At 44.3% G+C, this 23,499-nt stretch overlaps 1 protein-coding gene and 1 pseudogene across 3 annotated transcripts in view; one reads left to right on the top strand and one right to left on the bottom strand.

Moving 5' to 3' along the window:
- LOC134945731 (uncharacterized) overlaps positions 1 to 23,499 on the bottom strand; it is a 164,138-nt gene that overhangs the window by 23,261 nt on the left and 117,378 nt on the right. The gene's annotated exons all lie outside the window — the stretch shown is intronic.
- LOC134945730 (up-regulator of cell proliferation-like) lies at positions 546 to 14,434 on the top strand (annotated as a pseudogene).

Below are 23,499 nucleotides of genomic sequence, written 5' to 3'. Positions count from 1 at the left end.
CCATTACTGCAACCCTGTAGTGCTGCACCTAACTGCAATTACGGCAAACCTGCAATTCTGTTCCTAATTGCAATTACTGCAACCTGTAATGCTGCACCTAACTGCAATGGGTTCACTACGATATGCCGGTGGTCGGGCTCCCGGCGACCAGCATACCGGCGCCGGGAGCCCGACCGCCAGCTTACCGACAGTGCGGCGAGCGCAAATGAGCCCCTTGCGGGCTCGCTGCGCTCGCCACGCTATGGGCACGGTGGCACGCTACGCGCACCACACTATTTTATTCTCCCTCCAGGGGGGTCGTGGACCCCCACGAGGGAGAATAAGTGTCGGTATGCCGGCTGTCGGGCTCCCAGCGCCGGTATGCTGGTCGCCGGGAGCCCGACTGCCGGCATACTGAATACCACCCAACTGCAATCCTAATATATTTGTCTTATACTACGACAGCTCACCAGGTAAAGTGCACAATATAGTACAGGGTGAGTCTCCTATATCCAAAATGCTCGGACCAGAAACATGACGGATATTGGATTGTTTTGGGATATTGGAATTCCTCCTTTAGGGGTGTTGCTGGGGTCCACATTGTATGTGTGTGTGTCTGTCGGGTATTATGGGGGGTCTGGCAGGTGATCTTGGGGTCTGGCGTATGTTGCAGGAGTCCAGCGGGAGCTTTGGTCACACAAGGTGGAGGAGATGGAGAAGCAGTTCCAGGTGAGGGAATGGCTGTGAAGCCACGCCCACACGGCCAGTCACTGGCCACTGACACAAGGTGATGTCATGACACATCCAGGTAAATCATTCTACAGATACAGAGTAATCATTATGTGTTCTCATTTTCAGGCTGTGACCTTATAACACAATGGCTTCTGACAGAGAAACATCACTGGGATGGAGACCCTTTGGATATGTGAAGAACATTATTCCCGGGCTTTCAGCCGCTGCTGTGTCCCAACCAGAAGGTGGGTAACCTCTCTCCAGGCTTCTGTACCTGCAGATGTGGCACCCTGCAGGGATGATGTGCAATGAATGAGCTATTCTGCATCGCAGATATTGGTAAATCTGTCAGCATCGAATTCCTCATAGAATCCTATGGGGGATGCAGCTGCCGGCGGGAATGGAGGATCGGTGGGAATGGAGGATCAGCGATATGTGCTGCAGTCCCTCAGTCATACATCCAAGTGATACCTAATATTTGTGGCTATCCCCTGAAAATCAGATACAAAAAATAATAACAAGAATAAAAAAAAAGCCAAATGCATAAATCACCAGTTATTTAACAAATGAATTGACTGCAAGAAAAAACTTTTTTGTGTGTGTCTGACAGTTTTTACAGGGTGAGCTCTATAGCACCTACCTGATGGATGCAACTGAAACAAGGACCAGCCAGGATGCGTCTGGTCCTTTACAATATTGCTAGCGCATTTCTTCACCCTCGATAAGTACAGCTCCAGAACAGATGTCAGTTAGGAGCTGATTGTCTGGTACTTTACTTCTCTCCACTTTATCTCTTTCCAGGGATTAGTAAATAGACCCCTAAATCTGCTGTAATTACTTCAGACTGCACATCTTTCAAGCAAAACAAGTTTCCAGTTGTTGCTTAACCCGCTGAGTTATTGAAGTTGGTACTTGCACCCAGTGTTCAACTATATTGAAATAAAATCCCAAAACTAACTGCAATAATGGCAAGGGATGATCTAGTAATTGTGGCAATTACAGAGTCATGGTGCAATGAAATCATGACTGGGACATAGCTATACCGGGATATACTTTATTTAGGAAGGACAGAATGGGAAAAATTGGAGGAGGGGTAGCAATTTATGTAAAAAACCTGCATAAATACTACCTTAATACAAAGTATTGAAGAAAAAACTGAGGCCCTTTGGGTAACCATAGAAACGGGAGAAGTCGATTAATCGCATTGGCATGATATACAGGCCATCAGGACAGGAAGAAGAACTGGACAAGAACCTATTGCAGGACATAACTCAAATGGCATTAAAAGGAGAGGAAATAATCATGGGAGACTTTAAACTTCCTGATGTAAACTGGGAGGTGTCAGTTGCTAGTTCCACTAGAAGTAGGGACATTTTGAATTCCCTGCAGGGAGAATCCCTCCACCAATTGGTGAGGGAGCCCACTCAGAAAGACGCAATGTTAGACTTAATACTTACAAATGGAGACCGATTATCGGACATAAAAGTGGGTGAAAACCTCGGATCCAGTAATCATCAAGCAATATGGTTCAGCATTAAGACAGAGACTGACTCGTCCCAAACAAAAACAAAGGTGTTGGATTTTAGGAAGGCTGATTTTGTAGGGATGGGAAAATGTGTAAGCAATTCTTTGGCAGAAAGGCGGAACTTGGAAGCCGTGCAGGAGAGGTGGGAAACATTAAAAAGTGCAATATTAAAGGCAACAGACCTTTGTATCAAAAGTGTTAGGAAAAACACAAGGAAAAGGAAGCCAGTGTGGTTTGCGAAGATAGTAGCAAATATTGTGAAAGAAAAAAAGATGGCTTTTAGGAAATATAAGCAGACACAAAATAATGAACACAAAGAGATATATCCTGTTAGATAGAAGGAGACTAAGAAGGTAATCAGATGTGCAAATGCCCAGGCTGAGGAGAAAATGGCCCAGTCAGTGGGTAAAGGAGGCAAAACTTTTTTTGGGTATATAAGCGAAAGGAGAAAGACAAAAGGCGGAATGATAAAACTAAAGACAGACACTGGGAGTCTTGTTGAGGGAGACAATGTAATAGCAGATCATCTTAAAAGTTATTTTTGCTCAGTATTCACTACTGAAAGAGAGGGGAAGGGGCCACAGTTAAGTTGCAGGGATATTCAGGAAAACGAAACAAGTACATTTACAGAGGAGAAGGTCCTAACAGAACTCTCAAAGCTGAAAGTGGACAAATCTATGGGGCCAGATGGGATACATCCAAGGATGCTAAAATAACTTAAAGATGTGCTGGTAGCACCATCGAAATAATTATTCAACCAATCATTAGCTACAGGAGTAATTTCAGAGGACTGGAAAAGAGCGAACGTTGTCCCACTGCACAAAAGTGGAAGCAAGGAAGAGGCAAACAACTACAGACCGGTGAGTCTTACATCAGTAGTAGGAAAATTGATGGAAACACTCTTAAAAAAGTTATAGATTATCTCAAATCCAGCAATTTACAGGATCACAAACTGCATGGATTCACTGGGGGCAGATTATTTATTTATTTATTTATTACCAGTTATTTAGATAGCGCACACATATTCCGCAGCGCTTTACAGAGAATATTTTCTCATTCACATCAGTCCCTGCCCCAGTGGAGCTTACAATCTATGTTCCCTATCACATGTACACACATACACAATCACACTAGGGTTAATTTTTGTTGGAAGCCAATTAACCTACCAGTATATTTTTGGATTGTGGGAGAAAACCGGAGTACCCGGAGGAAACCCACACAAGCACGGGGAGAATATACAAACTCCGCACAGTTAGGGCCATGGTGGGAATCGAACCCATGACCTCAGTGCTGTGAGGCAGTAATGCTAACCACTACACCCTCCGTGCTGCCCCAGTCAAACAAATCATGTCAAACAAATCTTATTGACTTTTTTGACTGTGTGACTAAAGGTATTTATAAAAGTGGAGCCGCGGATATAGCTTATTTAGACTTTAGTAAAGGCTTTTGACATTGTTAAGGTTTTGCAGTTTTTTTTAAAAGGTTTGAAGAGAGAGAGCAATGAAAAGTTCTGGATAACTTTCACAAAGTTGGATGATCAAGCTAAAAACTGACAGCACTTCACTTCTTAGTAATCTTAATAGGACCTTTATATTTGGATTCACATTTATTGGAAGGCTGTTTCAGTCAGATATCATGGGTTGACAACCACATTTTATCTCCTACCTTGAAAATACATTTCTTTTGATGTTTATCTGAAGTATTTTTTGCCTTTGTCAACACTTTTTTCCAGTTTCTTTTGAGGGGAACTGGAGCAGGTCTTTGAATGACAACCAAAGACACAATAGAATGGTGAAAGTCCAGATGATACAGGATGAATATCGTTATCTGCGAATTACGCCCACTAGAGTGACTCTACCCAGTTCTTATGTGAATGGGAGATGTAACATCTCAAATACTGCTGTAAGATTTGATTGAATTTCTCTGTCTTGCCCAAAAATGAACAAAAGTCTTTCCAGAATCTTGCCATGAACTGTGATCCTCTGTCCTAGACTATATTAAAGGGACATTTTGTAATCTAAATATGTTTTGGATGAACAGATCAGCTACGATCTTGGCGGAAGGAATATCAGTGAGAGAGAAAAGAAGAGAACCTATCTGGTCTGTTTGGGTCTCTATCTCTTTTTCAATTCTGTATAAAGCAAATTCACCTGTCATATGCATACCATCCACAGTCCAATGGACGGACCAAAAGGGTGAATCAATCATTAGAACAATATCTTCATTGTTACATCTTCAAATTCAACAATAATTGGGCAGCATACAGTATGTCTCCATTCTATTGTATATATGGTCATCATCCCAGAGCGAACTCTTTCTTCTCTTTTGAACCCATTAATCTTCCAGAAATTCACAACACGGCTACCTGGATCAAATCTGGTTGGAATAAAGTCCATGCAGCCCTGCGCAGGGCCTCAGTTTGTTCAAAAGAAATTCAGACCAACATTATAGAATGTGTACCATTTTGTTTCCCCCTGCACCCTGAATGATAGCAGTAACCGGATTTAAATCCAATACAATATCTTAGAATTCAGAGATCTCGGTTACATATATCTGCGCAAATGTATGTGTAAGCCCCCAAGCCGTGTCAAGGCCTCTCTGTATATATTTTGGGGGTCCCTAGCGCTATATCTAGGTGCAGGGCGTGGCACCCCCCAAAAAAATCAGCATAAGCCAGACAGCCCAGGGCATTCTAAGATATTGTATGGGATTTAAATCTGCTATCATTCAGGGTGCTGCGGGAAACAAAATGTGTTTTTTTTTCTTGCTTAGAAATACCCCTCCCTTTCAAGCACCTGAATTATATCACTTAGCTAATTGAGCATCCACCACTATATTTGCAGAATGTGTACCATCAAAGTGGGTGATATGGCTTGGCTATTTACTCAAAATAGACTGCGCCAACCCTCTAAAAGAATGTGGTCCTTGTTTCTTCAATCTCTTCAGAATTATCAAGCAAGTGAAGCCTGTTTCATCTTGGTTGAAGCTTTTGGGATCTTTAAGAAACTCCAGCACATTTTATTGTTCCTTCTTAAAACCAATCATTGTTTCCAAGAAATTCAAGTCCAACTATCCAAGAAGATCTCCTTGAGTTTTAGTTGATGGTCATCAAGAATTCGTGGTGGAAAGATTCTGGATTCCAAAAATGTACAAGGCCAAGTCCACTTCTTAGTCCATTAGTAAGGCTAGGGGAGTTTTTGGATTCCAGAGAAGCACTTATATGCTGAGAAACTAAAGAAGAACTTTTTAAATTGTTTCCAGGTAAACCTGGATTTCGGGGTTCTTTAACCTCTCCTCAAGGGAGAGTGGTACTGTTATGAGCCACCACGCAGTTTAGATCTCAATTTGAAACGATCCCTCTCACATCTAAAATCTCTCTGCACATGTTGCACCTGCCCCACCTACAGTGCAACATAGTTTTACCAAGGTGCACAGTTACTTGCTCTTACTTACTTTATTACCAAATCAGAATTTGGCCATATGTTTGGACATCCAAGGAGATCCTAGAAGCAGTGGATAAACAGATAATGGACTAAAAATAGTGAGATGGATTCAGAGTACAAGCAGATTACTTATAAATTAAGAAGTTTTCTCAACTAAAAATTAGTAGGTCCACCTGACAGAAGATCATCGTTCCAACAATGGAAATAGGCATCTCAAGAGGCACAACTTGAATTGCCAGTTTAGAAACGCAAGTCTTGATTAAAATCCCTGCAGGTCCACTTGGACAGTAGAACAGGTATTTCTGTAGTCTTGTAAGAGATGGATACTTGAACAGTAATTTGTTGGGAGTTTTCTTTAAATGTACCTTAATTGCTGAGAGTTCCTCTCTATAAGTGCCCAGACTTTCTAATTTCCTGGCTTGTTAGGACAATTCCACACCAGATGACCCTCTTCTCCAAAATATAGACAGAGCCCTCTTAGATGTCTCCTGGACCTCTCAGCAGAGGAGAGTTGGGAGACTCCTGTCTGCATAGACTAGGGTTCCTTTGGAAACTGTGGATGAGATTGGAAGCTTTTTTCTGACTATGGGGGTCATTCCGAGTTGATCGCACGCTGCAACTTTTTGCAGCCCATGCGATCAGATAGACGCCGCCTATGGGGGAGTGTATTTTAGTAGTGCAAGTGTGCGAATGCTTGTGCAGGGGAGCTGTACAAAAAGTTTCTGAGTAGCTCTGAACTTACTCAGCCACTACGATCACTTCAGCATGTCAGGTCCCGGAATTGATGTCAGGCACCAGCCCTGCAAATGCCTGAACACGCCTGCATTTTCCTCTCCACTCCCAGAAAATGGTCAGTTGCCACCTCGGAACGCCTTCCTGCTATCAGTCACATGCACATTCCGGAGCCGGATTGCACAGCTGCGAAAAACTACAGCATGGGACGGGAATGACCCCCATGTTCCCAGAGTCTTCAGGCAGTATGGATAGCCAATTACATTAATTGATCTATAGATCTAGAAGTTAGAAATTGAACTAAAGCATCCTTGATCTGTTCAGATAATCCTATAATAATAATAATAATAATAATAATAATAATAATAAATAATAAATATTTTATTTATATAGCACTCTTTTTTCCAATAGGGCTCAAGGTGCTTAACAGATACATAGCATAATATAGTCCAGAAAACAGTGAAGTACAGAAAAGCTTTCCATAAAATACAGAAGCATGTAGATAGTAAAGGGACATTATGGAAATGCTGAGTAAACAGAAAAGTCTTGAGTCTACTTTTGAAGGATTCTATAGTGGGGGCCTCTCGCACTGTGCGGGGAAGTGAGTTCCATAGAGTCGGAGCCGCATGACTAAAAGCTCGACCCCCGGATGAATTACGGAAGATTCTAGGTACTGCTAAAAGTCTTTCACCTACAGATCGCAGTAATCGAGTGGGGCAATATGGAATCAGAAGCTGCTTCAGGTACCTTGGGCCCTGGTCATGTAGTGCAGGGATGGGGAACCTTCGGCCCTCCAGCTGTTGTTGAACTACACATCCCAGCATGCTCTGCAACAGTTTTAGCATGGCCAAATAGCAAAACCGTAGCAAGGCATGCTGGTATATGTAGTTCAACAACAGCTGGAGGGCCGAAGGTTCCCCATCCTTGATGTAGTGCTTTGAAACTCAGTAAGCCAATCTTGAAGATGATTCGCCATCTTGCAGGCAGCCAGTGGAGGGAGTAGAGGATGGGTGTTTTGTGGCTAGAGCGGGGCTGGTTGGGTAACAGTCTGGCAGCTGTGTTTTGCACCAGCTGTAAGCGGTGCAATTCTTTTGCTCGGAGACCAAGGTAGAGGGCATTGCAATAGTCTAATCAAGAAGATACATATGCATTTATGACTTTTGGCAGATCATCTGAGGGAATTAAGTGCTTGATTCTAGCTATGTTCCTCAGGTGAAAGAATGAGGATTTGATTGTGGCTGATATCTGATGTTTAAGTGTCAAGCCACCATCCTATCCTGAACTGACCACGCTGGATCAATTCACTTACAGTCCTGCCCTAAAGTAAGAAGGTTTGACTTAGCAGAAGCAAGACTCAGGGTCATCATATAGAAGGCCTAGGAAGAGAAAAAGGGATTAGTGGACTGTAAATACCCACCCCAAAGACCCAAGTTTTTGGATTACCATGGAAAAGAGATGATCCGATCCACTATTCCTCAGATCCACAGGAACGTGGCCTGATTTCAAAAGAAAATTTGTAGCTCTCTTTAAAGTCCCAGAAAGTTACTTGGTCTCCAGAAAACTTGTTTGGAAAATGAATCTTGGGCTCTACTGTTAGTACATCAGCTCCAGGGACCATTCACCCATCTTAATCCTGGGCACATCACTCACTGGAATAAATTTTGCACCACTCCAGTGAGTATCTGATTTTTATTCACCAAACTCTGCTCTGGAAACAAATTTCCTTGGTCCATGGTGTCATGTGATGTGACTGGTGATAATGTTATGAATCACTGACATGGTTAGTGGTTCTGCACTAACTAGTCTACAGCTTATCCTGGGGGAGAGGGGGGGGGGGGGGGTGAAGTCTAAATACAACCCAGGTTTTCACCACTGACTCCTGCAATGGCATATGGTCTTTGCAGGTTGCTTCCCCTCGAGGTAAGCACCAGATGTGATGAGGTAGGGGTGAGTTGTGAGCAGGAAGTGGGTGGAAAGAAGGTATTGGTCAGATAGTTCAAGCATAAAAGAAGGTAACACTGAACAGTAGCATCTGTTATGGCTTAATTGGCTGAGGCACTGGTCTCAAGTCCACATTGCATAAGGTGCAGTTTTAATCCTGAATACTCCAATGTTTTCAATCTGTGGGATTAGGATCCCATGCCTCTAACATAATCATGTATTCTCCTTTAAGGGTTTAATGGTGGGGGTAACATTTTACATTTAAAACTTCATTTAAAATGTTCTTACTTGGATTCCAGCATTGAATACAGTAGGTCCATTCAAGTCTTGTACATTCCTCTCGTAGGCGTCCTGTTTCCTGAATTTTTCCGCAAGCAGGGTAAAAATGGTAGGACCTGGCATCAGGGATGGATCTAGACTTTTCTTTAAGGGATGGCGGTTTTCTGTTTAGTCTTGACTCCTCCCCTCTCCAGTCCCACCTCCTCCCATCTGCAATCCTAACTCCTCCTCTCTCAATTCCTGAAAAACTGAACTTTTTGAGTGAGACTGAGATAGTGCTTTGTGATTGTTCTATATACATGTGACTGTGCTGTGGGGTAATTGTATTTATTAGCCCTAGTTCCCACACACCTGCAAGTGAGGGACATATGCTCTGTAACCCTTGCTCTCCTGGCTCCTCTGTATTGCTGTGCTATAGACTGCAGTAGAGCATTCTGCCTCAGGCTCTCCCTGGAGAGCTTTCTTCTGCTGAAAAGTGGGTGTGGCTATGACTGTGCTGGGGGGGGGGGGGGGGGTTTGCCCCCTTTGCCCCCCCTAAATCTGGCCCTGCCTGGCATAGCCTTTTGTAACAGATCTGTGCAGGACCAGTGTGGGACTAATCCACAGGTGTTCAGACAAACCATGCACCTTGTCCACATTGTCTGGAGGCTATGCCCTCTCTAATGGTTGGCCAAGCCTGTGGTGGCTGGCCACAACCTTAAGCAAGGGCCCCTATTGTTACCTTCCCCAGTGGACCCTTCATGCTCCAGTGACACTGATGCAGGAATCCTCGTATGCACAATCTGGGCGGGAAACCCTATGTACAATGGTAAATATGGCCAAATATACTGGGTTTTTTTTAGGTATTAATTATACTTTACTTAAAAATACAAAGGTATATTTATGAAAATTAATTAATGGAAAAGATTGAATTCTATAAATATATTATTTTAAAGTTTAATAGCAATACTAATATACTGTAACCTAATGTTTTCTTTTCACAGACAAAGTACAGATTTTTCAAAAAGTTCTGGAGAAATTAGATATACAACATCAAGGTATTTCAAAGTTGACCCTGAGGGATGTTCTAGAGATTGGGTCAGAGAACCTGGATGAGGCTCAGCCTCAGAACATAACAGATATTCCCTGGCACTTTATACAAAAGCTCATGGCCCTGAACAGAACTGCAATAAACACCCAGTTAGAAGAACTTCCACATAACCTGGGTCCCGAGGAAATTGAAGATGAAGTTGGTTTACTAACAAGTGAAATAGAGGATGAGTTGTCTCCTTATATCCACCCCCTGGACGTGGTGTGCGCTGTCCTGCATTGCTCAGAGAGTTTTCTACAGCAAGAGATTGTATCAAAAATGTCCATGTGCCAGTTTGCTGTCCCTCTGCTGCTCCCTGCTGGTGATGGCCCAGAATGCACCTTCATGCTGTGGGCAATGAGGGACATTGTGAAGAGATGGAGACCTCAGTCATTGGCTGACAGTAAAGGGTTCAGAGAAGAGAATGTTGTGAATATTCCCATGCCGATCTTCTCCTTTGTAAAACTGGGGACAAATAAACTATCCAAATCTAAAATCCTGAATCAAGTCCTTAATCCACCACAACAACATCACGACTTCTTCATTCATGACAATATGGAGGGAGGAGATATTGAGAGGCAAATATCTGATGGACTTGTGGAAATTTCCTGGTATTTTCCTTGCGGTAAATCTGACGTCTTCCCAGAGCCCATTGCAGTGACCAACCTACGTGGTGACCTGGCGTCCAGCTGGGAACAGTTCACGTTTCTGACACGAGTCTCATCGGCTGTTTTTGTGTTTATTGAGAGTATTAGTGACAGAGAATACAGACTGTTATCCAGCTGCAGTAACACGGAGACCGAGTATTATCTCATCCTTACTCCAAATTCTGGTAAAAAAGTAACTCCAGAGACTGTGAATCACATCAACAGTCTAATGTCACCGCTAAAACTGAAAAAAACAGACATTATTCAGAAGGGCAACAAAGACAATGATGCAGCATTTGTGAAAAAGATACAAAACAACATTCATAGTCTGTTAAATAATTGTCAGAAAAGAAGTTTGGTTAGTATTAAAGATGAAATCCACGGTGATTATATCTGTGTAGATGAGAACGTGTCTGCATGTCAGACTGCAAGTGTCTATGCCAGGAACATTACCTCTGCAATACATGATGTGGCCGAGTATAAGAACCGAACACTGAAATTACAGGGAGATCTGTGGAAACAATTGTCAATAATAGACAAAGAACTTTGCAGAATGACGAAACAAGGTGGAAAAGATACACAAGACTATAGAAGTGAGCTCATACAGCGACAAAAGTCCCTTCACAAGAAACAACATGAACACGGCATTTCCGATGGCATCTCGTTATTTATTAATGCAATTGCCCATTTGTCTCAGGCAGAAAAACATTATTTTCTGAAATGGATGAAATTTGAGCTGGATTCAATTGCAAGAAATAATATTTCTACCCTGCAGTCTGAGTACATGGAGAAATGTAACAATACATCAAACAATCCAGAAGAACTGAAGCAACTGGATCAGAAAATCTCTGACAGCTCATTGGGAATTAAACATTTCCTACGTGAGCTGGGGCAGGTTTATGAGGCTGAATGTGCAATGGTTAATGAGAGATTAATTGTTGAAACCCAAAAACAGTTTGCAAAACTCCCAGGAATTGCTGCTGATCTTCTTCTGGACGGGTTCCCATTGGAGCTGATTGATGGAGATGCCTCCAACATCCCCCTGCGGTGGATAACTGATGTCCTCACAGAACTGGACACCAAGACGGGAGGACGCTGTAGAATGAGAGTAATAACTGTGCTGGGAGTACAGAGCACCGGGAAATCCACACTTCTGAACACTATGTTTGGGTTACAGTTCCCGGTGGACAGTGGACGATGCACACGAGGAGCCTTCATGACCCTTATTAAGGTGAAGGAGACCTTCCAGGAGGAGCTGGGCTGTGACTTTATCCTGGTGATTGACACTGAAGGGCTGAAAGCCCCCGAGTTGGCATCTCTGGAGGACAGTTATGAACATGACAATGAGCTGGCCACACTGGTGGTTGGGCTGAGTGACATCACCATCGTCAATATGGCCATGGAAAATACATCAGAAATGAAAGATATTTTGCAGATTGTGGTCCACGCATTTCTTAGAATGAAAGAAATTGGGAAAAAGCCCAACTGTCAGTTTGTACATCAGAACGTGAGCGATGTGTCCGCTCATCAGAAGAACATGAGAGACCGGAAGAAACTTCTGGAACAATTGAATGAAATGACAAAGGTTGCTGCTGAAATGGAGAAGATAAGTGGAATTACAGCTTTCAGTGATGTGATGGACTATGACCTAGAGAGACACAACTGGTACATTCCCGGACTGTGGCAGGGTGTCCCACCAATGGCTCCGATAAATTTTGGTTACAGTGAGAATGTCCATGAACTAAAAAAGTATTTAGTTAAATTCTTGCAGTCACGTAACTCTGATCACCAGCAATGCCGGATACCTGAGTTTATTACATGGATAGAAAGTCTGTGGAACGCAGTTAAACACGAGAAGTTTATCTTCAGCTTTAGGAACAGTCTGGTAGCTGAAGCCTATAACAAACTGGCTGCTCAATACTCTCAGTGGGAATGGGAATTCACCAAGTCTGTCCACAGCTGCGTGATGAGCACAGAGACCAGTATTAGGAATCAGTCTGCTGATAGGCTGGATACAGAAACCTGCGCTCAGTATAGGGACGCTCTCCAACAGCTGTTACGCAATGAAGAAACAAAAATGTTGGAATTGATAGAGAAATACTTTGACAGCAAATCTGCCAATGTTCATCTTATAGAGCGATATAGAGATGATTTTTTCATGAACGTAAATTTCTTAAAGCGAGAACTAGAAAGGAACGCGCTCAGCAAGGTCAGTGAAGCTGTTTCTATTCAGAAAGGCAAATTCAAGGTACAGAATATTCAGAAAACATCTCAGAAAATCATTGAAGAGAAAATCACAGATCTCCTGAGAAGCTGTAGAGAGAGGAATTGAAGCAATGTGGGAGAAAACGCTTTCTTACTTACAGATAGAGGAATTATCGACACGTAACATCGGCCAAGCAATGCTTCATCTGCTGAGAAATGAGATGAGTGTAAAGGGTGCTGGGATAAATCAAAAATTGTCTAAAGTGATGAGTTTAGATGGTTATAGACACCAAGAATTTCAGATGGATAAAAAGTACATTGAAATCTCTTGGTACAATCCAAGACACTGGACAGAGTATATTTGGCAAGAAAACTCTGATAAGGTCACAGCTCTTGCTGGATCCTTGTTAGATATATGTGATACATATGTCACAGGGAAAGTAACTTCTCGTGAAGACTATAATGACACTTACTGCCAGGAATTACTGCACATGATCAATGCTAAACTGGAGGAAGGAAACCATAACAAGATTCATTTTTCCTCAAGGTTTGAGCTGGACATTAAGCTTCTCATCTTTGGGAGAGCATCTGAAGCCTTCCAGAAGATGCATGATACCTTTATCCAAGAAAATGACCCAAAGGTCTTCCTAGAAAAGTTGAAACCTCAATATTTTTCTACATTTAAGAGAATTTTTCGGGATAAAGACAAGAGTCATTATAGAGGAAAAATATTCTCTGAGCAATGCCTGAAACCAGCATTATATGAGTATATTCTGAGACACCTCGGGAAGGAAATCATGGATGACATATTACACAACTCTGACAGTACAACATTTAGCAGCAGAAGTAATTTCCAGCGAACTCTGCTGGAGAAGCTACTAAAGAAAAACTCATTCGAAAACTATGTCAAATACATTTCTTCATATGAGATTTTTGTGAAAAACTGGATATTTCAGTACATCGCTGGAAAATATCAGAGTCTAAAAGATCTACTACACAACATTTTGAGTGCGATTACTACAAAAATCCAAATAGTTCTTAAAAGGAAAAAAATTTCAGATCTAGAAACCATTTCAGCATTTTTAGAGAAGTTTTGTGAATTATTAAGGGAAGAATTAGTAATTTCCCAGAATGAGATGCGAGTGATCACTTTCCAGAGTGCAACAAATGTCAGGCAGTTCTCTGAGGACATTCTGTCCTATCTCCCCACCATAGAGAAACAAATCCTATCAGAGTTGGGATCATTGGACATTGAGACTGTACTATCCAGGGTCACACTGAACCCTCAGGATGAGCTGTGTAAGAAGGTAATCGGATGTGGACATCAGTGTCCATTCTGCAAAGTCCCCTGTGAGAAAGCAGGGAGTAATCACAAGAAGCATTCCGCCTCTGTCCACAGACCTCAGGGATTGGGAGGGTACAGATTCGTAAGAGATGGGATATTGTGCACTGACATATGTTCTTCTGATGTTGTCTCAAATACTACATTTGAAAACTCAGACACAAATTGGAAACCACACCCGTACAGGGAGTATCGCACCTATTACCCAGACTGGGCCATCCAACCCGACGCCAGCATCAAGTCCTCTGATTACTGGAAATACATTTTTGTGAAGTATAATCAGCAATTTGCTGAACGGTATAAATCAGAGCCGGCTGTACTGCCAAAATGCTGGAAGAAAATAACAAAACAACAAGCTTTTGACAGTCTAAAGGAAGCTTTTAATATTAAGTGAAAATAATAATATAAAATTGATCTCATTCAGACCAGCAGAGAAACTAGAAATAGTCTCAATATCCTTTATCACAGATCAGAAAAGCACCCATTATACAACTAAAGCTGCTTTCAGATCGCAAATGCCGGATCCCACCCGCTAAGAGAAACGTGTCCTTACCGGGTGGGATCCGGCATTTGCGCTCCTTTGCTGGCTTTCCGACCCGGCAATATACCGTGTCGGTTGCCATAGCAGCGGGGGGGGGGGGGGGGCGCAGCAGGGGCGGGGGTGGAGGCGGCGCTGGGAGATGAGCTCATCTCCTGCGCCGCCTCTCCCTATGCTGTGAATGGGAGCCGTGTCGCATCGGAACGGCTCCCATTCACACTGCACCTGACCCGGTAATCAACCCGGTAATAACCCTTCTTTTTTACTGGGTTGAATTACCGGGTCAGGCGACCCGCTAATTCACCAAAGGAGCTTTCACATCGCACACTGACCCGTTTCGACACGGAAATATGCCGTGTCCATACCGGGTTATTTGTGCGATGTGAAAGGGGTATCAGAGAAACCAGAACAGTTACAACAAGGTTAGTAAATGGCACCTAGACCTACCATGTAGAAAACTTCAATATACTGTACTACTAAAATCTCTGACCTAAAGTATTAGTGTCCCTCTATTCCCAAACACCCAAAGTAACATATAAACCTTCATAAATCCCATGTTTCACAGCTTCAGTTCCTTCTTTTAGACAGTGGTACCCCCTTGTAGCTAGGTCTGTAGTCACTGATCATATAACCACTATTCACCTAAACATAAGATTCAATGGGGGTAACTCAGAGTTGATCGCAGCAGCAAATTTGTTAGCAGTTGGGCAAAACCATGTGCAGTGCAGGTGGGGCAGATATAACATTTGCAAAGAGAGTTAGATTTGGGTGGGTTATATTGTTTCTGTGGAGGGTAAATACTGGCTGCTTTATTTTTACACTGCAATTAAGATTTCAGTTTGAACACACCCCACCCAAATCTAACTCTCTCTGCACATGTTACATCTGCCCCACCTGCACTGCACATGGAGCCTAATTCAGACCTGATTGCTCGCTAGGCTCTTTTTGCAGTCCTGCGATCGCATAGCCGCCGCCCACATGGGAGTGTATTTAGCTGTGCAAGTGTGCGAATGCATGTGCAGCCGAGCTGTGCGAACAGATCTTGTGCAGTTTCTGAGTAGCCCAGGACTTACTCAGCCGCTGCGATCACTTCAGCCTGTCCGGGACCGGTATTGACGTCAGGAACCCTCCCTGCGAACGCTTAGGCACACCTGCGTTTTTTCAACCATTCCCTGAAAACGGTAATTTGCCACCCACACACGCCCTCTTCCTGTCAGTCACCTTGCGAACGGATGTGAGAAGGATTCTTCGTAAAAACCCTTCGCACAGTGATCAGCTTTGTACCTGTGCGACGCGCCTGCACATTGCGCTGCATATGTATGTGCAGTTTAGCCCGGCGACTAGGCAATTGCAGGACTGCAAAAAAAACCTAGCGTGCGATCTGGTCTTCATGACTCCCATGGTTTTTCCCAACTGCTAACAAATTTGCTGCTGTGATCAACTCTGAATTAGGCCCAATATACATACTGATGTGGAAAGGATAAAAATAAGATTTTACTTACCGATAAATCTATTTCTCGTAGTCTGTAGTGGATGCTGGGGACTCCGTCAGGACCATGGGGATTAGCGGCTCCGCAGGAGACAGGGCACAAAACTAAAGCTTTAGGATCAGGTGGTGTGCACTGGCTCCTCCCCCTATGACCCCCACTCCAAGCCTCAGTTAGGATACTGTGCCCGGACGAGCGTACACAATAAGGAAGGATATTGAATCCCGGGTAAGACTCATACCAGCCACACCAATCACACCGTATAACTTGTGATCTAAACCCAGTTAACAGTATGACAAACGTAGGAGCCTCTGAACAGACGGCTCACAACAATAACAACCCGATTTTTTTGTAACAATAACTATGTACAAGTATTGCAGACAATCCGCACTTGGGATGGGCGCCCAGCATCACACTACGGACTACGAGAAATAGATTTATCGGTAAGTAAAATCTTATTTTCTCTGACGTCCTAAGTGGATGCTGGGGACTCCGTCAGGACCATGGGGATTATACCAAAGCTCCCAAACGGGCGGGAGAGTGCGGATGACTCTGCAGCACCGAGTGAGAGAACTCCAGGTCCTCCTCAGCCAGGGTGTGCCCCTGACCAAGTAGCAGCTCGGCAAAGTTGTAAAGCCGAGACCCCTCGGGCAGTCGCCCAAGATGAACCCACCTTCCTTGTGGAATGGGCATTTATATATTTTGGCTGTGGCAGTCCTGCCACAGAATGTGCAAGCTGAATTGTACTACACATTCAACTAGCAATCGTCTGCTTAGAAGCAAGAGCACCCAGTTTTTTGGGTGCATACAGGATAACAGCAAGTCAGTTTTCCTGACTCCAGCCGTCCTGGAAATCTATATTTTCAGGGCCCTGACAACATCTAGCAACTTGGAGTCCTCCAAGTCTCTAGTAGCCGCAGGTACCACAATAAGCTGGTTCAGATGAAACGCTGACACCACCTTAGGGAGAAACTGGGGACGAGTCCGCAGCTCTGCCCTGTCCGAATGGACAATCAGATATGGGCTTTTGTGAGACAAAGCCGCCAATTCTGACACTCGCCTGGCCGAGGCCAGGGCCAACATCATGGTCACTTTCCATGTGAGATATTTCAAATCCACAGATTTGAGCGGTTTAAACCAACGTGATTTGAGGAATCCCAGGACTACGTTGAGATCCCACAGTGCCACTGGAGGCACAAAAGGGGGTTGTATATGCAGTACTCCCTTGTCAAATTTCTGGACTTCAGGAACTGAAGCCAATTCTTTCTGGAAGAAAATCGACAGGGCCGAAATTTGAACCCTAATGGACCCCAATTTGAGGCCCATAGACACTCCTGTTTGCAGGAAATGCAGGAATCGACCGAGTTGAAATTTCTTCGTGGGGCCTTCCTGGCCTCACACCACGCAACATATTTTCGCCACATGTGGTGATAATGTTGTGTGGTCACCTCCTTCCTGGCTTTGACCAGGGTAGGAATGACCTCTTCCGGAATGCCTTTTTTTTCCCTTAGGATCCGGCGTTCAACCGCCATGCCGTCAAACGCACCCGCGGTAAGTCTTGGAACAGACATGGTACTTGCTGAAGCAAGACCCTTCTTATCGGCAGAGGCCCTGAGTCCTCTGTGAGCATCTCATGAAGTTCCGGGTACCAAGTCCTTCTTGGCCCATCCGGAGCCACGAGTATAGTTCTTACTCCTCTACGTCTTATAATTCTCAGTACCTTTGGTATGAGAAGCAGAGGAGGGAACACATACACCGACTGGTACACCCATGGTGTTACCAGAACGTCCACAGCTATTTCCTGAGGGTCTCTTGACCTGGCGCAATACCTGTCCAGTTTTTTGTTCAGGCGGGACGCCATCATGTCCACCTTTGGTCTTTCCCAACGGTGCACAATCATGTGGAAACAACTTCTCGATGAAGTCCCCACTCTCCCGGGTGGAGGTCGTGCTGAGGAAGTCTGCTTCCCAGTTGTCCACTCCCGGAATGAAAACTGCTGACAGTGCTATCACATGTTTTTTCCGCCAAGCGAAGAATCATTGCAGTTTCTGCCATTGTCCTCCTGCTTCTTGTGCCGCCCTGTCTGTTTACGTGGGCGACTGCCGTGATGTTGTCCCACTGGATCAATACCCGGCTGACCTTGAAGCAGAGGTCTTGCTAAGCTTAGAGCATTGTAAATTGCTCTTAGCTCCAGTATATTTATGCGGAGACAAGTCCCCAGACTTGATCACACTCCCTGGAAATGTTTTCCCTGTGTGACTGCTCCCCAGCCTTTCAAGCTGGAATCCGTGGTCACCAGGACCCAGTCCTGAATGCATAACTGTGGCACTTTAGTAGATGAGCACTCTGCAGCCACCACAGAAGAGACACCCTTGTCCTTGGAGACAGGGTTATCCGCTGATGCATCTGAAGATGCGATCCGGACTATTTGTCCAGCAGATCCCACTGAAAAGTTCTTGCGTGAAATCTGCCGAATGGAATCGCTTCGTAAGAAGCCACCATTTTTCCCAGGACCCTTGTGCAATGATGCACTGACACTTTTCCTGGTTTTTGGAGGTTCCTGACTAGCTCGGATAACTCCCTGGCTTTCTCCTCCGGGAGAAACACCTTTTTCTGGACTGTGTCCAGAATCATCCCTAGGGACAGCAGACGTGTCGTCGGAGACAGCTGCGATTTTGGAATATTTAGAATCCACCCGTGCTGTCGTAGAACTACTTGAGATAGTGCTACTCCGACCTCCAACTGTTCTCTGGACCTTGCCCCTTATCAGGAGATCGTCCAAGTAAGGGATAATTAAGACGCCTTATCTTTGAAGAAGAATCATCATTTCGGCCATTACCTTGGTAAAGACCCGGGGTGCCGTGGACAATCCAAAACGGCAGCGTCTGAAACGGATAGTGACAGTTTTGTACCACGAAATTGAGGTACCCTTTGTGAGAAGGGCAAATTTGGACATGGAGGTAAGCATCCTTGATGTCCAGGGACACCATATAGTCCCCTTCTTCCTGGTTCGCTATCACTGCTCTGAGTGACTCCATTTAGAATAGGTCTCACCGAGCCGTCTGGCTTCAGTACCACAATATAGTGTGGAATAATACCCCTTTACTTGTTGTAGGAGGGGTACTTTGATTATCACCTGCTGGGAATACAGCTTGTGAATTGTTTCCAATACTGCCTCCCTGTCGGAGGTAGACGTTGGTAAAGCAAACTTCAGGAACCTGCGGGGGGGAGACGTCTCGAATTTCCAATCTGTACCCCTGGGATACTACTTGTAGGATCCAGGGGTCCACTTGCGAGTGAGCCCACTGCGTGCTGAAACTCTTGAGACGACCCCCCACCGCACCTATTTGTACGGCCCCAGCGTCATGCTGAGGACTTGGCAGAAGCGGTGGAAGGCTTCTGTTCCTGGGAATGGGCTGCCTGCTGCAGTCTTCTTCCCTTACCTCTATCCCTGAGCAGATATTATGGGGACGAAAGGACTGAGGCTGAAAAGACTATGTCTTTTTCTGCTGAGATGTGACTTGGGGTAAAAAAGGTGGATTTTCTAGCTGTTGCCGTGGCCACCAGGTCCGATGGACCGACCCCAAATAACTCCTCCCCTTTATACGGCAATACTTCCATGTGCCGTTTGGAATCTGCATCACCTGACCACTGTCGTGTCCAGAAACATCGTCTGGCAGATATGGACATCGCACTTACTCTTGATGCCAGAGTTTCGCATATATAAGAAATGCATCTTTTAAATGCTCTATAGTCAATAAAATACTGTCCCTGTCAAGGGTATCAATATTTCCAGTCAGGGAATCCGACCAAGCCACCCCAGCGCTGCCCATCCAGGCTGAGGCGATCGCTGGTCGCAGTATAACACCAGTATGTGTGTATATACTTTTTAGGATATTTTCCAACCTCCTATCAGTTGGCTCCTTGAGGGCGTCCGTATCTGGAGACGGTAACGCCACTTGTTTTTATAAGCGTGTGAGCGCCTTATCCACCCTAAGGTGTGTTTCACAGCGCGCCATAACTTCTGGCGGGAAAAGGTATACCGCCAATAATTTTCTATCGGGGGAAACCCACGCATCATCACACACTTCATTTAATTTATCTGATTCAGGAAAAACCACATGTAGTTTTTTCACACTCCACATAATACCCTTTTTTGTGGTACTTGTAGTATCAGAAATATGTAACATCTCCTTCATTGCCCTTAACAAGTAACGTGTGGCCCTAAAGGAAAATACGTTTGTTTCTTCACCGTCGACACTGGAGTCAGTGTCCGTGTCTGTGTCGACCGACTGAGGTAAAAGGACGTTTTAACGCCCCTGACGGTGTTTTAGACGCCTGGACAGATACTAATTTGGTTTGCCGGCCGTCTCATGTCGTCAACCCGACCTTGCAGCGTGTTGACATTATCACGTAATTCCTTAAATAAGCCATCCATTCCGGTGTCGACTCCCTAGAGAGTGACATCACCATTACCGGCAATTGCTCCGCCTCCTCACCAACATCGTCCTCATACATGTCGACACACAAGTACCGACACACAGCACACACACAGAGGAATGCTCTGATAGAGGACAGGACCCCACTAGCCCTTTGGGGAGACAGAGGGAGAGTTTGCCAGCACACACCAAAAACACTATATTATACAGGGACAACCTTTATATAAGTGTTTTTCCCTTATAGCATTTTAATATATATATACATATCGCCAAATAAGTGCCCCCCCTCTCTGTTTTAACCCTGTTTCTGTAGTGCAGTGCAGGGGAGAGCCTGGGAGCCTTCCCACCAGCCTTTCTGTGAGGGAAAATGGCGCTGTGTGCTGAGGAGAATAGGCCCCGCCCCCTTTTCGGCGGGCTTCTTCTCCCGTTTTTCTGAGACCTGGCAGGGGTTAAATACATCCATATAGCCTCCAGGGGCTATATGTGATGTATTTTTAGCCAGAATAAGGTATTATACATTTCTGCCCAGGGCGCCCCCAGCAACGCCCTGCACCCTCCGTGACCGTTGGTGTGAAGTGTGTGACAACAATGGCGCACAGCTGCAGTGCTGTGCGCTACCTTCATGAAGACTGAAAAGCCTTCTGCCGCCGGTTTCTGGACCTTCAATCTTCAGCATCTGCAAGGGGGGTCGGCGGCGCGGCTCCGGGACGAACCCCAGGGTGAGACCTGTGTTCCGACTCCCTCTGGAGCTAATGGTGTCCAGTAGCCTAAGAAGCCAATCCATCCTGCACGCAGGTGAGTTGAACTTCTCTCCCCTAAGTCCCTCGATGCAGTGAGCCTGTTGCCAGCAGGACTCACTGAAAATAAGAAACCTAAAAACTTTTTCTAAGCAGCTCCTTAAGAGAGCCACCTAGATTGCACCCTGCTCGGACGGGCACAAAAACCTAACTGAGGCTTGGAGGGGGGTCATAGGGGGAGGAGCCAGTGCACACCACCTGATCCTAAAGCTTTAGTTTTGTGCCCTGTCTCCTGCGGAGCCGCTAATCCCCATGGTCCTGACGGAGTCCCCAGCATCCACTTAGGACGTCAGAGAAATAATATAATATATATATGTATTATTTTCATTGCTTATAAAGATGGCTCCACTATAGTCAAAAGCATTTTAAATTTATAATAGCTTAGCAGATATATTTACCATGTAGCAATCATTTCCAAGAAGTTTACTAACCACCTCTGGTTGGGAAGTTCAGTCAGTAGCTTGTGAAACCTGTACTCCTGTGTCTTCTGTCAAGTCTCACATTCTGTCTGTCTTGTTCTCTCTTCTGCTGCTGCACAAGAGGGAGAGCTGGTAATGTCGGTGTGTAAACCCCCCCCCCCCCCCCCCCCCCCCCGATCCGACTCTGTGTGATGTGGCAGAGCCGGTGACATCACTGCAATAATGTTAGAGTACTTGATCCACTCTCAGCACAATGAGGAACCCATGATGACTACTGCAAAATAAGTCCGCTATTTCAGACAGTGGTCCCCCTTTGAGAAGTATATTGTCTGTGATCACAGATCATATTACCACTAGTCAATGAAAAACAAGAGTCAATATACTCTACACACTGATGTGGAAATGAAAAAGGTTCTTTTAGAAAAAGGTTCATGCATTGTTTTAATTGCTTATAAGGATGGCTCCACTATAGTCAAAAACATTATAATAGTTAGCAGAGACTGCATTCAGAGGAAATGTTCCCCTATATTTACCATGTAGCAATCATTTCCAAGAAGCTTACTAACCACCGCTACATCCAATCCGCCATTTTGTTCTTTACTTGTAACTTCTAACCTTAACTATTAAGAAAGACTAAGACATTAAAGCCAAGATGGACCATTAAGATGTACGTTCTACTTACATGGTGTTGGAAACAGAATCATGCGATATGTGGATGATTCCGGATTAGAACGACTCCCATATGCATGTCTTGTCATTAAATAGCTTTACAATAAAATGCTTTTATTTTTGCGCTCCAAACATTATAATAGGAACACAAGATATTTCTATATAAATACGCATGTGCATGAAACATTGATCTGGTGCCATCCTTCTGAGAATACATACAGCCCGATCTGGCAATCCATGCTATGTACGCATTCTCTAAACATAAATTTTGTAGATTAAAAAAAAAAGTGAAATTATTCTATGGCTTCAAATCTTGAGTTATGATGAAACCAATGATTCTTTTGGCCTATAAAACGTGTTTTGGAAAAAAAGATACAACAATTGATGTGGGTGCTGCATGACTTATGCTGATGAATGCATTTAACTAGCCCAAAATGTGCCGCAATAGGCTCAGCATGGGGGCGGGGGGGGGGGAGGGGTATATATTTCTCCACCTTTTCCCGTCTTCATCAAAGTTTTCAACGTTCTCTGTCCTATCGGCCTCCAGCTACCGGGCTACGAGTAGCCTCAATTCTTCCGCTGCTCCTCACTCCTATCTGTCTCATCTAATATGCCGGGAACAGTAAGATTGATACATAAATAACACCACACATATGAGGACAACTGGTCAGTCTCTTTGAAGGCTAATACAACTATTTTGGAACCTTGTTTTGTGACTCATTGGGAAGGGTGCATAGATGGAATTATACATGAGCCTTTTGTTTTTCTTCAGTTATTCACATCTATAGCATCTGCTTGGGCTAGATACCTGAATATAGGCCACTGATCCACACCTGAAAACAGTCTGCTGTGTTTATAACCTTAAAGAATAATCCATAAGTGCACTCTCCAAGTATCAGATTGGCAGAGGTCCAATTCCTGGCACCCGTGGCTTTCTGGATGTACTCATCCCTCCAGAATCCCTGTGTGTGTAGGACGAAAGGAAATCAGATGAAAGACCTGTAAACAAGTCAGCTAAAAAGAAGCCTCCAAGCAGGAAGGAGAGAAATGTCTACATTGGCCTACAGGTTATCCAGGAGATAAATGTCTTCTCCAAAAAATGGAAGAAAAAAAACAACTATTTTTTTAACTTACTGAATTATCCTTGCTTCAATTATGTAACTAATTCAGGAAAGAAAAGAGTAAAAGGGAAGATCAGGACCTGACCTCTATCTCCTTGATGAACGCTTGGTGGACCTGGGGTAATAGGGGTTGAG

Source organism: Pseudophryne corroboree, chromosome 7 (genome assembly GCF_028390025.1).
Source record: "Pseudophryne corroboree isolate aPseCor3 chromosome 7, aPseCor3.hap2, whole genome shotgun sequence".
Classification (NCBI taxonomy): domain Eukaryota; kingdom Metazoa; phylum Chordata; class Amphibia; order Anura; family Myobatrachidae; genus Pseudophryne; species Pseudophryne corroboree.
The sequence above is the reverse complement of the archived record's forward strand: the minus strand, read 5'-3'. Positions and strand labels throughout refer to the sequence as shown.